The 14,277-nt window shown below is 39.7% G+C and overlaps 1 long non-coding RNA gene across 2 annotated transcripts in view; it reads left to right on the top strand.

Annotated features, from left to right (window-relative positions):
• The first annotated feature begins 1,700 nt into the window (after nucleotides 1-1,700).
• The window catches only part of LOC116088879, a 49,636-nt gene continuing 37,059 nt past the window's right edge, over nucleotides 1,701-14,277 (top strand). For both annotated transcript variants that reach the window (XR_004118053.1, XR_004118054.1), the window contains exon 1: nucleotides 1,701-2,009. This is a non-coding gene — a long non-coding RNA (uncharacterized LOC116088879). The remainder of the gene's footprint in view (nucleotides 2,010-14,277) is intronic.

The following is a 14,277-nucleotide window of genomic DNA, read 5'->3' as shown; positions in this document are numbered from 1 at the left end:
CTCTAAGTGCATCCAAAAGAAACTAAAGAGAGCTTACACTAGGAACTTAGCAACATACCTGAAAGCTCTACAACAAAAATAATAAAACTCAGAGCTAAAATCAAGCAAATATAAACAAAAAGAATTATACAAAGAATCAACAAAATCAGGAACTGGGTCTTTGAGATAATCAATAAGATAGATAAACCCTTAGCCAGACTAACCAGAGGGCACAGAGGCAGTATCCAAATTCACAAAATCAGAAATGAAAAGGGAGACATAACAACAAAATATATCTTAAAATAATTATTCTATTTGTTGAATATTAACAGTTGAAAATATTAAAATCACATTCCACAAACAAAAAGAAAAAAGAGATAATGTTTGAAACCAATAACTATAAATTTCTCAATTTTTGGTAGAAAACATTGGTGCAAACGTAATTAAATGTAATAAATGTAAAGATACTCACATCTAACACTAGGGAACCAGATTTCTGATATCATACTGTCTGTACTGATGTCACATCTGATACTTCAAAAAGTATTAAAAGCCAGGGGCAGCCTGGTGGAGGAGTTGGAGAAGGGGCTGAAGGACCTGAGGAGGTTTACAGCCCTGTGGAGGGAACAACAGTGCCAATAGGCCAGACCCCTTGGAGCTCCCAGGAACTGGACCACTAACCAAAGAATATGCATGGAGGGACCCATGGCTCCAGCTGCGTATGTGGCAGATGGTGGCTTTGTTGGACATCAGCGGGAAGAGTGGCCCTTGGGTCTGAGGGTGTTTGATGCCCCAGTGTAGGGGAATGCCAGTGCAGGAAGATGGGAGTGGATAGATGGGGGAGCGCTCTCATAGACGCAGGGGATGTTGGGTGGGATGGGGATTTTCAAAGGGGAAACCTACAAAGGGGAAAACATTTGAAATGTAAATAAAGAAAATATCAAATTTAAAAAAATAGAACATAAAAAAAAGTAGCACCTGAAGGAAGTGGAGTTTAAGGAGGATCCAGAGTCAATTTTAATTGAAAGGCAACTGAAATAGCTTTGGAAGTGAAAAGCTCAGCTTTGGACGCGAGTATAATCACACACTCCGTCGTAATTTGGTCCCCGACTCTAGGTCTTATTGTCCCCTATAATATCTGAATATTATGAAGGATTTCATAAACTACAAAAATTACTTTTTGCTATTTAAAATTTAGTTCTCATATACTATTGTTTTCAGTGAAACTATATAACCAATGCTAAAAGTGGAGGTTTTCACTGATATCATTCAATTTTGCTATTAATAGACAAGTCCTTCAGATGCTAAAAATGTTTGCCATTAAGACTAAGAGGAAATTGAAAAAGAATGAAAATGAAGCCAAATCCCATTCCCTGGAACTGGAGGAGAGATAACTCAAGATAGCCTAAGACACTAGCTAGACCCCACTAGTGACAGGATATCCGAATTGAAACTCATTTGAAACACTTTGTTTTGACACATGAGAACTGCAGGCTACCTTGTTCACTGTAATCTGTTTGTCTGAAACTACTTAAAATGATTTATCTGGATCTGTCCCTAGTTGGCTTTTAAAGCAGTGGTTCTCAATCTTCTAATGCTGTGGCCCCCCCGATACAGTTCCCCATGCTGTGGTGACCACCCAACCATGAAATTATTTCATCACTACTTCAGAACTGTAGTTTACATTATGAGTCATAATGTAAATGTCTGATATGTGATCCCTGAGGATCGCAACCCACAGGTTGAGAACTGCCACCCTAAAGGATGGCTCTTATTATTGCTTTAATTCTGTATTACCTTCACTCCTAATAAGATGGTTCCCAGTAACAGTTTTCTTATTCCTGGGCTCCTAGAACAGTCCTTTCCCATCAGGCTACTGGTTACATCTTGAGGATGTTATAACGGTGGGAGACCATTTCCACTGCTGTTTCATCTAGACTGCCCTCCTTTGTTTTCTGACTTCGGCAACATCAACTCCTTGTTATCCTTCCAACATGGTGGCATGCTCTTGCCTCAAGACTTTTAACTTGGTAAGTCTCCTTTATGAAGCCATCTTCTATGAAATGTCCATGTGATTGACTTTTCTTGCTTTGTTTAGGCTCTTTTCCTCCAATGCCCCCTTCTATAGAGGCTCTCCTAAATTCGTATTTCAATACCACCCTCCTTGCCTTCCCATTTTTCTCTTTTCCCATGGCATTTATTGTGACATAAGATTATATAAGACACCTGCTTGCCTTCTATAGGGTGGATGGAATCCTATAGGCAACATTGCACTTTGAGAACTGAGAAAACCATAGAAGTCAGATAATCAAACATTAGGCTGCTCTTATCCTGTTCCTCGCAAAACAGGTTATAACCCAGAGTCTAAGTTAGGGTTTTCATGGCTGGGAGGGGACACCATGACCATGGCAACTCTTATAAAGTGAAACATTTAATTCAGCTGGCTCACAGTTCAGAGGTTTAGCCCAATTGTCATCATGGTGGGAAGCATGGCGACATTCACCCAACAATCTTTGCTTACCACAGCCTTCACTTACTGTCCTCAGACAAGATCATTTCTCTCTCTAATCATGCTCAGCTGAGACCATCTACTCTTTACCACAAATAGAAAAAAAATGGTTCACTGAAAAATGAAGCCCTAAGAAGAGGTTTCACTTCCCTCAAAGGCTCTTGAATCTTGTAAACTGTGTACTCAAAAAATGCTTTAGATTTTCGCTAACTTTTCTTATTGCAGTGTCTCAGCCACAAACTTGAGGTGGGTGAGGCTAGGATATCATTTTTCTTTTGTTTTTGATGAACAGTATTCTCAATAGAATGTAAATCCCATAAGATGTTTGCCCAGCTGTTTTTTCACTTCGTTTCTCTCATCCAGTGTTGCCCTGGCTACAGTTATTTGTTAAATGAGTCTACAAACAGAACGTAACTCACTTGTTCCTTTGGCTGATTGAATATCTTCCTTTGGTCTCTCTGTTACCTGGTCACTTTTATAGTTCTACTATTGAAGTACTTACAAGACCATCATCGTTAAAAGTCATGTCTAGTTTGTCCTCTAGGACCACAAGCCACCATTAGCTAAGTAGTCCCTTGGTTTCATTCCTTGCTGTTCCTTACATTTTCTGCAGTAGCCACAGATGCTCATAAAGAGAAGATCAGATTATCCGGCATGTGTAGCACAATGTCCTTTGAAGCAAACAGCAGCAAAATCAGACTAAAATGTGTGCACCCAAAAGGTTGTTGGTTTACACTTCTGACACTAGAAATGGAATGTTTGCATTCTATCCCACCTCATCTTCCTATGAGTTCTGTGGCCTTGGGTAAGTCTTCTAGACCTTTGATACCTCTGCTCCCCTGTTTACAAAGTGGAGATAACAGCTGTATCAAAAGCTGAAGTTAGAGCTAGTGAGGCTGATAATGAATAAAGTCATTGCCATGCAAGTGTAAGGGCATGTGTTCCTGTCCCCAGCACCCACATAAAAAGCTAAGTGATATGGCATAAGGTTATAAGGCATTACTCCAGAGAAGCAGAGACACACAGATGCTGGGGGCTCTTTGGTCAATCAATCTAGCCGAAACTGTGAGCTTGGGTTTCAGTAAGACTCTGTATCAAAATAGAAAGTTAAGAACCATAGGAAAAGACACCCAAAGTTGACCTCTAGCCTCTATAACTTGCACTCATGAGTATACCTAAATGGCACACATATACAATTGTGTTTACAACATACATATGTAAATATATACACAGATAAGAACAGACAGTCAGACAAACAAAATTACAAAGTTAATTTAAAGGCTCTAACTGACATTTTAGATTATAGCAGCACCTCATTTTACAAAATAGATTGAGAGTGCTAATGAGATAAGCAAGAGAGTGTGGCTTTGAGGACAGAAATAAGGGGATAAGGAAGGGAAACATAGAACTTAAAGTGGGAGGGGCATCTCAACACTACTTTCTGTATTATGCTAGATAGACCAGCCCAAACAGTCCACTAGGGGATGTGACTATGACTCACTTCCTTATCACTTAAGAAGTAATATAAAAACCTTAAGTTTGATTGGCAACATGAACCTCACCATGATTAATCCCATGATAGCTTGGGCTGCAGAGCATGGTTCTGGTGATTAATTAAAACAGAAGTCCTACAATACATCTCATTTAACAATTATGAGAATACCAACTTCACTGTGTCATCAGTTCTGAGAGTGTGCAAGACAATGAGAATAGATCCTACATGTGCTTAGCAGTTAATACAGGTCTCCTACATTGGTGAGCCTCTGTTACAGTGACAACTTTCCTCATATCAATTAAATCATAAGGAAGAAAGGTTTGGGTTACTTTGGGCTCATGGTCCCAGAAGTTTATTATATTATGGCTTAACCTTACAATTTTATCAGAATATCATGTCAGAACAACATTGTTCACTTTATGTTACTCAGAAACAAGTGAGGCCAGGGTCCTTTCAGTTCATTCAAAGGTATTCTGTTAACAACTTAATCTCATTCCATGAAACCTTATTTTCTAAGGCTTGTTTCACTTCTTAGTAGTGTCACACATGGATAACCAAGCCTGTACCATGTGAAGTTTGGAGACATTTGTTAATCAGACTGTAATGTTAACTATCATCAAAGCATGTGCTGTCTTATGGCATCTGTTTTCTTGCTGACCCTATCAATACAAAGACTGTCTCCTACCTTTAAGAAAGGGGTAGATGGGGTGATAGCCCAACTTCTCAATGCCAATTTGCCAGGATGAAGAACCATCATGGAGACATATCTTTATACGTATCTATGAAAGGTTGTTCAATAGGTTAATTGATGTAGGAAAAACATACTCTAAACTTAGGAAAGCTGTGCTATGGGTTGGGATCCCAGACTGCATATTAAGGAGAAACTAAGATGAACACCGACCTTTTTCTGCTTCTGATTTCTGACTGTGGATGCCATGAACCTGTCTCAGGCTTCTGTCTCCACGACTGCCTCACTGTGACAGACTGTACTCTCAAACTGAACTAAAATAAACCCTTCCATCCTCAAGTTGCTTTTGTCAGGTATTTTTGTTCCAGGGAGGAGAAAAGTAATGAACACAAGTAGTGTTTGTAAAGAGAACAGATTTTACAAAGAGTATAATTAAAATAGTAAAATGTAAAGAAAGACTATATGTCCAAAACAAAATTTATAGTAATTTCTCTCTGCCTGATGCCAGAGTTGAGTAAGAATTAAGAGAAAGCTAAAAACAGTGGCCAAGGAAGTTGATGCTGCTCGGATCCTGAAAAGCTCTGTATATGCTAAGACTCTGAGACATTTCAACTAAGTTAGTTACTTACATTTTGAGTTATATTTGCACTTACATTCAAGTCAGTTACTTCTAAGGAAGCAAGTAAAAGAAGCTGCAGTTTGTAAAGGTGAAGGTGTAACAATGAATCAGTCAAAAGCAAATGTGCTAATGAAGCACCTGATGCAAACACTAGGGAAAAAAACAAATCTCGCATTGAAACATTGAAAGCAGAGACCAAGCCAGGCAATGACTCAGGCCTGCTCCAATTTCTTGAGCAAGACTCCATTGTATAAAGTGTCCCCAATCTTCCAAAACAGTAGCTCCAATTGGGGACCAATTGTTCAAACACATGAGCCTACGGGGAACATTCTACATTTAAGTCAAAACAGATTGCAATAATTCTTTTCATGAACCCCCAAGGAGAAAGCCAAGAGCTATGAGAGAGTATGAACGACCATCCTCCTTATACCATGATGCCATACTTTGGCGTTATATTCTGACACCTGCTTTTTTCATTGACCAATGCTTAGTGGTGCTCAGACAGGGAGCTAGAGATCTTGGGTCTTTGGGTTCCTGATCACAGTGCACAATCATTCAGAAATGTTTTTGAGAGTGATAAGACAGGAAAACTACAAAGGGAAAACCATAAATGACTAGAATCCATGCACCTTCATTTGAAGCAGCACATTCATCTGAGTCTTCAGAATCAGCCCATGCCCTTCATCCACTCTTTTGTTGAGAGAATTCACCAGTCTTAAGATGCCTTCTGAGTACAAGCTAGCCAGTAGGAGAAGGAGGAAATAAACTAAGTTCCCTGTGTCTTTTCATAATGATGACCAACAATATTTCATAATGATTTTTTTCCAGGCATGCTTGGTCCCACCTCAGAACTAAGGCCAGGGTCCTATGTTGTTTTCAAAGGAGTCACATCGTTTTCATTCTCTAAACATCAGTTCTGTAAAGACAAAACTCCACAGTATCACAAGACTCGCACAGGTACTGCCATTCCACAACATCTGCTGCGCACAGATGCCTTAAATTTTCCTTCTAGAAATTAGGACACATCTCACCTCCTCATTCTCTTGCATTCTGATTTGCAGGTCTGTAACAACAGACCTGCAAATTATTAAGGAAACATGTTATATAACTCTTCAAGTGGCCAGTGTGACAGATCTGAAAAGCTCCTGGCTTGTGTGTGTCTGCATTACTTTGTTTCATCTTTATGAAGCAATCTCTATTTTGGTTCCTTTAAGGTTTTTAACAATTAATTATCTTGAAAAGTTTTTCTGGAATATGTTCAATTTTCAGTCTAAGATTCTGGAATAGGGACAGAAGTGGTGTGTCTCCTCCAGGGAAGGTGACAAATGATACACTTTCTCTAAGTGGCACTTGGAAGTTTACACAGTGACCTGGAAAGCTTGCCCCTTAACAGTCTGATTGGCCTCAGCATTCCATGAGATTAGCTGACACTCTCTCATTTCCTCGTTTTTTGAACATTATGTGCAGGCTCTCAGAAGTGCTGTTAAAACAGTAGAGAGAGCTCTCTGATGACCAAAATTATCCTGCTACCTAAAATAACATCCTCTCTGCCACCCCCTGCCATAATGTAACAGTATTGGGGGGAAGGTTAAAGGAAGAGAGTGGGATGGGGCTGGACTCTATAGGAGAAAGCTATAAAAGAAGGCTTTGAATATGCTTATTTGCCACTAACCTTAACTGTCACCAGCCTCAGATCGGACATTCCATTTTTGTAACATAATAACTAGTTACCAGCCCACTCCAAATACCAGCTCTTGGGAAGGCTTACTTCTTGTTGTTTCTCTCTGTGTGTGCTTCAGTGTGTGCATACACTTCTGAAACGTGAGTTGCAACTTTGTAGCCCACTGCTGAACCTCTCTATATCCAGGTCTTCTCTGGTTCTTACCAGGAGCCCCTGAGTACCACTTCTCAGTAGCAGACAGGTGGGCGATGCTGGTGATTGCGACATTAAGAGGCTAATTAGCCCTAGAGAACAGAGACAGCCCTGCTGCCCGGCATCCATAGTCACTGTGCAGAAATTTACCCATCGCAATGTTACAGGCTGTTCTTTTTTACCCTGAGAGGTGAAAACAAAACAGGAACTAAAAATGGAGTGTGCAGAGCCATCTGGATCTGATGTGGAACTGACAGGATGGGCTGGCAACTTCTCTAATCCTTTCTTGCAGGGGGAGTCACCGAGGACTCATTAAGCACACTCCATGCAGGCAGATGGAGATACAGAGGAAAGGCTATGCTATAATTTCTTTATCAAAGAGCCTTTACCTACAAACACTTAAAGATGCTCAGAACTTCCCTTTAAGTGAGTGAGTAGGGCAAGTCACTGTAGTACGTTGTATGTCTGTCTAATAGGAACTACGGAAGAATTCCTTAAAGAAGTTTATATGTGAATTTTTCTGTTGAAATCAAGAACTACTGGAACAGACAAAGCTCACTAGGCTGCTTAGGCTCCTGAAGTCATTTTGGTGCTGCAGGAGCAAACAGACTTTGTAAAAACATACTGTAGGTCTAACTCTTAGGTTGACTGCTTCCAGATGTATGCCACTGGCCCATTCTACTCTATCTGAGCCTCAGTTCTCTTCTCTGCAAAGTGGGTATAACACTATTAATGCTTGCTGTCCTTAAGCATGAAATCAGTAGTATGAAAACAGTACAGTCTAACAGCTCTATGCTGAATTGGTCTCTACTGTTTGAAATAGAAATATTTTACTTTCCTAATTGTAAATTTATTTTTTTCAGAAAAATATAAATATATCAGACAGTAACAGTGGTTTCTGTTGTTGAAGAACTGACTGTTGCTGTACTCTGATAGTTTGCTTTATGGATGCTGTTTGTCTCCATTTACAATAATGGCATCATACTATACAAATTGTTTGTGAAATTAGGCTTTTATTTAAGGTTACGTGAAAGAATGTAAGCTACTATTATTTTCACTGCAGAAAAGGAAGCAACTGATTTGAAACCAAAGAAACCACAAATACAAGCAGCATATGGCATTCCCTCTCTGTGTCAAAGTGAATTATTCATGAGCGTTTGTCAGAAATATCCGGCGCTACTGAGTTATTCTGGAACAAAGCGTACAAATTCTAGGCAGTGATAACTCTGTGTGCAATTCAACTTGTTTTACTTTTTATTTGGCCACGAGGCAGAGCTCTCTGGCTCAAGCATGTAGATGTCGTCATGTAAATGAGCTTCAGCCAATAGAGTATGAGAAAAAGAAAGCATATTCGATCCTCTCAGGTGGTTGGTAAGATGTGTATCCTTGCTGTGGAATCCCTCTTCTGTCCCATGAATGGAAGGAGCCTACGGACCCAGGTCCACCTAGTGCCAAGCACATGCTGGTCTCAACACGAATAAGAAATGTGCCTTTATTAGCCTACTGAGATTCAAAAGATTATATTATAGTTACAATTTGTGCCTGGCTTAACTAACAAAACTCTCAGCATACTTCCAAGTGGCAAATATAGTCATTGCTCAGTACTCATGGGAGATGAAGCCAGGACAGCCGCAGATACCCAAGTCTGCAGATGCTCAAACTCCTCATATAAAATGTCTTAGTATTTGCATAGAACCTAGACATTCCAACCCCACTTCTATACTTTGTATCATCTATAGGTGCTGTACAATACCTAGCAGTGTAGAAGCTGTGCATAGTTCCTCCACTGCACGGCTTGGACAAAAATGGGATAGAAGAAATGCTGTACACATTCAGCACAAGGACAATTTCCCCAAATGATTTTGAAGTGCAGTTGGTCAAACCCATAGATGTAAAACATTTGAATATGGTTGTATAGACTGAAACTTGGAATCAAGCCAAAACTTCCTTGACTCATAAAAAGAGCTGAAAAACATTGAGTGCTCTAATTTCAGAAGTAAAGCAAATGAATTTTAATCTCTGGTACAAGTAAGCTTCCATCTACTTCCTTATTAAAACTTCTTAAATTGCTGTTTCCAGAGATGAAGTCTGTATCTAAAATTGAGACTGAAAATGCAAATATCTCTGAGAGGCAACACATTTATTTTACTGTAAGGTGTGAACAATGGATATAATTTTTAGAGTTAAAATTCAGGGAAAGGTGAAAAGAAGCTAAGAGACACAAAGCCCCTGCAGCCAAAAGAAAGCATAATGCAGAGAAAGAAAGAATGGAGACTGACAGCTCAAAGGTCAAATACCTCAAAGAATGTCCAAGAACAATTGGATGAAATGTGTCAATCAAGGGCACAACTATTAGTTTAATATCATGAATAGAGAAGTTAATGCCAGAAATTGTGGAGTCTGAGGTTTACCCTCACTTGCAACCTAACAAGTTACTTTGACTGGTATCTTGTAGGAACCTGAAGAAGGTACAACACTGTCAGGTCAGAGATAAACCACTATGCACAGGGCTCAGCAAACCACGAACTTCATTCCCCTGTTCCAAGCACCAAGGAGGACAATGCAGGGGAAAGCCAGTGGATGTGATACATAGTGAACTTCATGTCTCAACTCAGAAAACTTGAGCTTAATCATGTTATAATAGGCTGTAACCTATTGTATTTCAATAGATATTCATCCTGAAGAGAGATACTATCTTCATTATACAGAACAGGAAGTAAATCTACTGAGTGCTCCAGAAAGGGCCAGCTTTTCTGTTTTCCAGAGATGCTTATTCAACACTAATCCTTGGAAAGAAAGCTCAAGTGCCAGTTCACACAGGACATGAAGAAATATGGAGACTTCCTGGAGCATTGTCTCACCTTACCCAATGTGTAATAGCTTAGCATTTCTTATGGGGAAAGCATTGACGGATGCCAGTGCCTCTAAAGGAAGCTGTTGGTAGAGCCTCAAAGAGATGCTTAGAAATGTGCTATGGGGAAAGCCCCATGATTAGAATTAGACTTGAATTCAGTCAGGGCTCTTTGAGTTAACTACGGATTTGACTTTGGGAAAGTTGCATGATTTCAGGTTTTTCATCTTAAAGATCTAGAAAGATAAATACTATTATAGAAAGATGTATTATCTTTACATATATAGAAAGATATGTATTATTATAGAAATAATACTTGTTCCAATTACTACAGGAAACATAAATAACAATGTGAGTAAAGTAGACCAGTACATAACACAATCTAATATCTCAGTACCTGGCACATATTAAAAATTCATTAAATGGCCATATATATTTCATAGTGTTCATAGTTCATTTTCTTATATACATAAATGTTTATATATTTATATATTCCTACCACACCTTTATCCACTTACTGGGTGTATTATTCCTCAATCGTTTAAATCTGTCACTTTATCAAAACAGTGTGTGTATAGCATAATTTCTCCCCTCCTGTTTGAAGTTTCCTCCACTGGACTGCTCAAAGAAAATCTCACATTTTTATCTGAAAATGTATCATTGTCTCAAAAGATATAAATAATGAAACCTTTCATTTATTGCTGTATTCCCAGTGCCTGAGACTACTGCCTTTGATAGTGTCATCTGGCTTAATATGGAGAAAGCAGTCCGGCTTATGAAGGACCTCAAAGACCAGGTGTCTGTAAATATGACACATGTTGAGATCAATGGGAAGCATGAATTTCAGATTAACATAGGCTGTGTGAGGATTCTGATCCTTTAACATGGAGAGGAGCATAGAGACAATTAAGGGAGGATGCCTCAACCAGGAAATTCTTGTACTAGTCAAGTAGGAAGGGCTCAAAAATCTGAACTAAATTAAATGAGATACAAATCTCTGTAAGATTTTATTTAAATATTTATTTTCTTCCATGTGACCACTCTAAAGCTTGTTTTATACATCCTTTTGGGGATCATGAAGTGTTTTCTTGTCTTCTCACATGCATATATCCATATGGGACAAATTTAGTGTTACCAAGCAGTTTGGGACTCTTGTCTACAGGCCCAGTACTGTTGCACCTTTCTACTATGGTTGTATTCTACCATGTCTGGATAGCCTTCCTGATCTTGCAACAAAATTGAGGATCCCTTTTACCTGAGCTTCCTCTTCTCCCAACTGATCTGGGAAGCCTTACCCCCAAATCTTCTACCTGAGGAATGTCACTTCTTCCTTGACAAAGTTACAAGGTTCAACCTCCTGGAATGCCTCCCCATGCAAAGGAGGTATTTCTGGAACATTAAGCCTCAGCCAATGAAACTTCACCCTAAGAAGAACCCTTTCCTACTCTCTGAGATTCATATACATAGCCTTGATTCACCCCCAAATAAAGCATATACACATGAGGTGTTTTATTGGTTATCATCTAAGAGAGCTGTTTCATTAAATTATCTTCTGAAGAGCTGTAACACTAAAATCGTCAGAAGGCCTCTCTCCTCCCACATTCACTGCTGGATAAGGATCTTGCTGATCAACCCATTCTCCACCTGATGTAGCATTGCTTAGATAAACCAGAAAAGAAGCGGACCACTAAACTCTGGCTTCACTCCACCCTTCCCTGTCTGAGGTATACAGCAGTGCCAAGGGAAGTAGCAGAAAACAGAACCACACATTATTGCTAGCTACATTGATACAGCAGGCTATCTGTGGTTCATAGACATCTGTGTATACTGTTTGCTCTCCTTGGACATCTCTACTCATTTGTTATCAAGCAAAGTATTATTCCTTCTCTGGTCACAGTTTAAGTATCACATTCTCCAGTAGGCCTTTTGGAAGTATTTTGAGGTAGTTTGTATGTTGTACTAAAGCTGTGCTAGAATCTGAGTTTTCATGTTCCTTCAGGACACTTGAACTCTGTGAGGGTAAGGTCAATACAAGGTGAATATATGGCTCACTCCTGTCTGTTGCGGTCCTCCTCGTCCAGCAGGAAAGACGCAACTACACGAGCTCTTCCTTTTGCAGTTTATTTCAGGACCCTTTTAACAATGCTTCTCCTCCTGCTCTAATCTTATGCCTTCTGTCTCCTGCCTCTCTGGAGCTTACTTAAGCTCCACCTCCTGGGCCACCCTCAGCTGTTGAGTACTCCCAAGCTTAGCCAATCCCAATGGGCCATGTAGCAAAAGCAGATAGATCACCAGATGTAGAAGCAACCAATAGCAACAAGCTTAGCCAAATTAGGGTTTTGTTTACGAGGCTGCTCGCTCGGGGCTCGGCTCTCCACACCTGTCATCCAAGGATATGGTGAATCTTCGGAAATAGAAGGTGTTTGAGGAATGTATTAGCTTTCCATGACTGCAATGAAAACACAAGATAATTCAGCTTGTAAAGAGGAAGGGTTTGTTTTATGGATTTCCATCTGTACTCCAGTGTCTCAGTTGCTTTTGGGCCTCTGGTAAAGGAGCAGTAGATCATGGTACACTAGATGTGACCTGGTAAAGCCATCCACCTTATTACTGAAAAGCAAAGAGTGAGGGCCTGGGGTCCCACAATCCCACTGCAGGATTAAACCTCCTATTAGATGCCACCTCTTGGAGATCCCACCATCTCTTATTGGTGCCAAGCCAGTGGTTATCCCTTCAAACATGGGTTTGGGGAGATTATGTAATATTTCAACTGTAGCTGGCAGTATACTATATAAATTTGTATTAATGGGAAGTTTCACAAATTGTTCTAATTTGTTCAAGAGAACCAAGATCAAGATTCCTATGATCTTTAAGTAAATGTCCTTTCTGAGCCTCAGTTAAATTTTGGGGTACTTTTTTAGATAAGGTCTCATGTAGTAGGTCAGATTGGACTAGAGTTTACTATGTAGCCCAGAGTGGCCTAGCCTAGTGTCTGGCCTCCTACCTCAGGCTATTCAGTCATGGTATCACAGACATGAACCACTATGCCCAACTCTCAGTTAAATTTTGAAAATTAAACATAATCATCATACTCATTATGAATATTCAGTGGGTAAACACATTTAAAAGCTCTTAGCACCGAGCACCTGGCATATAACAAATGCCCAGTAAATGTTAACTATCAATCAGAAACCAATTAAAATCCCTCTTGGCCAAATAGACTGAGCTGCTCAGCTCCTCTATAGGAGCATGTGTCGCCTGGCTACCAGCTTTCTGGGTCTACTTTGCATTAACTGCCAAGCTCCTGTCCCTTCCCTGGGAATGAGCAGTGGCCATCAGTATAGGGCCACTGTTACAGAGGAAACTGGTCTTAAAGTCTTTATTTCAGCCAAAATAAAGGTTTCTTGAGACTGATCTATGATCTGGTTCTCTGCCTGTCTTTCTCTCTGCCCATCTCTCTTCTACAGAATAAATTGAAACCCCTTCCTGCTCCTTCCTGTCATTTCCATGACCCTTCTCTGGCATTCCACCAGCAAACACAGGCATGATCATATCCTATATGTCTTCTTTTAGGAAAACAAAAATTAAAACAGGGGGACTAGAATAAATAGAAAGGTGAAAGACTGAAGAGGTGCCTGGGGACTATTTAGTCATACCCAGAAGACAAGAGAGACATGACTCAAGTGAGTGTGCACACATTGGTGATGGTGCACAGTACAATCTAGCTGCTAAAGATCTATGAAGTGTCCTAGCTTCAAAAAGTATATTGATCGAAGAAATACCCTTCAAGGCCAATGGTTCAGGAACCTGGAAAATGTGGAGAGCAAACACTACAAAGAGGGCAGAGACATCTCACAATTATTAAATTGTCTTGAGGGTCTCAGGAATAATGCTGAGGAAGAGGTGCTGTGAATAAGTGAATGGATGAATTACAAAATAAATAAATAAATAAATAAATAAATAAATAAATAAATACATGTAGGAGAGCCAGAAGAGCTTTTTGGTTTATTTCAAAAAGGTTATCTACTACAGTCTGAGTTAGCAGCAGCTAGACTTGTGATAACCAGAGACACAGATGATTATCCAAGTTTCGAGACTGGCTCGACAAAATCTTCTACCCCAAAGCATGGGACAGGTTCTAGGCACAGATATTCTTATGTGGCTAAGCTCTATAGATGTTAACTCTGGGATCTTGAATGGTTCATCCTTATGACTGATGAACCAGTATGTCATTAATGTGGAAGATATTGTGGATCCCTACAA

This window comes from Mastomys coucha, unplaced genomic scaffold (assembly GCF_008632895.1).
Source record: "Mastomys coucha isolate ucsf_1 unplaced genomic scaffold, UCSF_Mcou_1 pScaffold14, whole genome shotgun sequence".
Taxonomy (NCBI): domain Eukaryota; kingdom Metazoa; phylum Chordata; class Mammalia; order Rodentia; family Muridae; genus Mastomys; species Mastomys coucha.
The sequence above is the reverse complement of the archived record's forward strand: the minus strand, read 5'-3'. Positions and strand labels throughout refer to the sequence as shown.